The sequence below is a fragment of the Vespula pensylvanica genome, chromosome 3 (assembly GCF_014466175.1).
Source record: "Vespula pensylvanica isolate Volc-1 chromosome 3, ASM1446617v1, whole genome shotgun sequence".
Lineage (NCBI taxonomy): Eukaryota > Metazoa > Arthropoda > Insecta > Hymenoptera > Vespidae > Vespula > Vespula pensylvanica.
In genome coordinates, this window is record NC_057687.1 from 11,697,136 (window position 1) to 11,700,787 (window position 3,652).

At 33.5% G+C, this 3,652-nt stretch overlaps 1 protein-coding gene across 1 annotated transcript in view; it reads right to left on the reverse strand.

Moving 5' to 3' along the window:
• LOC122627834 (odorant receptor 13a-like) overlaps positions 1 to 3,652 on the reverse strand; it is a 6,930-nt gene that overhangs the window by 1,236 nt on the left and 2,042 nt on the right. The gene's annotated exons all lie outside the window — the stretch shown is intronic.

Consider the following 3,652-nt stretch of genomic DNA (forward strand, 5'->3'; position numbering starts at 1 on the left):
TTTTTCGTACTGGAATTCAAATCGATCAGTTCGTTTTGTAGTCTCGAAAGTTGTCCGCATACGTGGAGAATCAACATGGCTACAAAAGTGTCCACTGTTGTATATGCCGTGGTATAATATACCAAACCAATCATTTGACCAAGGATCGTGAATTCGAATTTCGGACTTGTCATTGTCTCGTATGGAAAGTATGCCGTGAGAAATAGAAGACGACCCTCGGTACGCATCGTTAGAAATCTTTTCACAGCATAAACTCCCATTAGAGCGTAACAAATAAAGCTTGCACTCGAAGCTAAAATCCTACTGAATTTCGCTTGCTTCATCATTTTCTTTTCATCTTCTTTCCTTGTTACTTCCTTCCAGTCTTCCTCCATTGCGGAGAGAAGATCCTTCATTTCTTTAATCGATACGACAAATAAAAATGAATATAAAAATCTGAGTAAAAAAAATTAAACATCGAACGATCGTTTATATTTTTAAAGATTCATAATTACTTTTTGTTAAGTCTTTGAAAAAAATTGTATTATTACTTGGTTCTTGTATAATTATACTCTTTTTATAATCTTGTATAATTATAATGTAGACACGAATAAAATCGTATATCTTGATTTTGACAAGTGCATTTCGAAGAATGATATATGATTTATTAAAATATCGGAAAATTAAAAAAAAAGTGTTTCTTAAAATTTAAATAAAATTATAGAGAGATTGAAATAAATTAATCGTATTTACGTGCTCCGCTGGACCAGAAGCATATCATCTTTATGATCGAGATAGTTCCATTCATGTTGTCCACACATAGGGTTTCCATGACCATGTCGAAGTCATTTCGATGGACATATATCATTATCGATTGAGGTAAGGCGCAGAAAAAGATGAATGCAATCCCTATTAACACTTTGTAGCTCGAGATTCGATCGAAGCTTCTTTCCTCTGGCCAAATCCCAATGAATTTCATGGTGTATAAGTTCCATCCGCAAGCGTATTCCACTTGCCAAACTTTCGTTAACATAGTACGCGTTAGTATAATCATATTAGATTGCAGGTATTAAGGGTGCAATAATTTTGGAAATATATAGGAATTATGGTGAATCATATATCCGTCGGTCACGATCGCGTGACCCCAACGTACGGATCAATATGATAAATTATTCAATTCTGAGAAGATTTAGGATCCCATTCGATAGGCGTGGGAGACTGGGGAGGAGAAATTATATGCACGAAATGCACTTTAGAAATTCGTCGTTGCAAGATTATGATCAATTATTGTAGCAATCGTTATCGTGACAATTTTAAAAAGTGAACGTAGTTAAAGAAAAATGCAAACTATGGATATATTGATTGATTAATTGTTAAGAATGGTTGAGAATTGAAATGGAAAATGTTTAAGCGATCTCTACCTCGACCAACGTTCATGTTGGTTCTTGTGACAACGCCGTATGAAGAACTGATTCTTTTGTTCGTTTCTTTCACATTTTGCATGATATTTTTCTCGAATTATACGCTGGGCGCATGCTCTGTGAAATCACTCAGGAACGCTGTTACGATAATGACCGTTTTTTCTATAGACACAGATATCTTTTAGGGACGAGTTTCCTGAAAGATCCCTCTATCGATGGACACCCTAAGCGATTTGCTATATGATTTGCGTGACATTACTCCCGTGGTTACTCTATATCAGTTTAGCTATCATTGGAGTATGTTAACTTACCGACAAGCATTGTCGATATCACCAATGTTTAACAAAAGCTAGCATATGATATTGATAAAATTTAATCATTGAACTGGAATTTTTTTGTCAGAATAATGCGAGGACATCCTGAGGAAAATGATGCAATTGAAAAATATTAAAAAGCGTAATCGATTTAATAAATTAAAATTAATTATTTTCTAACAACGTTGAATTAAAATGTTCTTTGCATTACGTTACTATTGTTGAACGCTTGATAGTACATTCAAATGCATTTGCTCATTTAATTCCGTATTTGCGATATTAATCGCGCAGAGTATCGACAATCGATTTATCGACGTTTGTAGAATTTGTGATATACGCGTGTAAATGTACTTTTGCTAACCAATTATTTTTTTTTATCTTATAGTTAAATTTTGACGTTACTTACCTTGCTAAATAGATTATGACCAAATGAATGGAATTTGCCAGCTGTTACGTGTAAAGATAGTCGTGCGCGAAAGTTAGTTGAATTAAAATCATTTCATTGCTTCTTCCGATGCACTGTAGAACGATCATTGATATACTTTTACCCGTATACATTTCTCTATAAAAATAATCTATTACAGTCTGTTTGGAATCTAACTAATATCACCAGAAAGCATATAATGCGAACTTGTTTCTTACAGTCGATCATTCGCAACATTAACGTGTTATTAAATTATTCTTCGATCCTATCGGCGAATCTGCAAAAAATATTTGTTGAAAATCGATTAGAAATAATTAAAAATCAGATTACTTAAAAATAAATCATAAAGAGAAATTGATTTTAAATAGACGTACGTGTACTACAGAAATCGTGTTTTTGATAGAATGAACAAATTAACTCGATAATTCCATTCGATTTTCTTTCCTCTGACCAGGTATTCGATATTTTCATAGCGTAATGTTTCTAGTTACAAATGTAATCCGCGTATAAAATTATAGGGCTTATCGCGCTCGTATTTTCGAGCTTTATCGGAGAATATATCTTAACTACGTCTTTAGAATATTCGATGAACCTATAGCTCGACTGAGATCGCCCTAATTGCTAGCTTCATTGGTTCTTCTTTATTAATCATGCATGCGTCGAGTAGTATTGGGTGCACTTAGTCATTCAGAACATCATGAAGAACCGAAGTTGGAGTTGTTAAAAATGTATTAACGGTTCTGAACGAAACATAGTCCGAGGGTAAAAATATGGTAAAAATGATAAAAGAAAGGTGGCGGCGGTGGGAAAGAAATGAGAATAAAAATGTTATTCCCAACTTTATGTCGTATACTTGTTGAAATCGTGCAACCTACGCTTAACAGAAATGTCCTTAAAATTTATTTTTTTGTTCGCTCTGTCTTTCTCGCTCGTTTAGCTTTTCTTACCCCTCTTTTGTTCTTTCGTGGTCTTTTAGACGCAAACTCGCGTACTGTCTCTCTGCGACGTGGAAGCCTCGATCGTTTTAATAAATGATCGATCTTATCGACCATATATGCCAAAAACGTATTAATTCTTGAAAAAATTAATTCATTAAATTTTATTGCGTATACGGTAGAACGAGGAATTAAAAAATGTGTACAAAATTTGCCAGGATTATGATTTAATAAATCCCTGAATGAAACGACGGACAAAATATCGTATAATTTCAATGTTTTTTGTTCGAATATATTAAATGTTAAAATACTGTAGTAATTTATGAATTAATTAGAACGTATTATTCGTCCTTCGTCATTGTTGCACGCAAAACAGACAGATAGCTCATCGATGTTTTCAAAACCTGTAAACAATACGTTTAACTTATCGATCGTTTTTATTACCTACGATTAGCGTTCGTTTTTAATTAGTTATACTAAACAAAAGTTGTTTATTTTGTAATTACTCGATAGTAGTTACTTACGGTGCTGTAAAGTTCGTGATTCAAAATACAGAATTTGCCTGCCGTGAGACGCAAA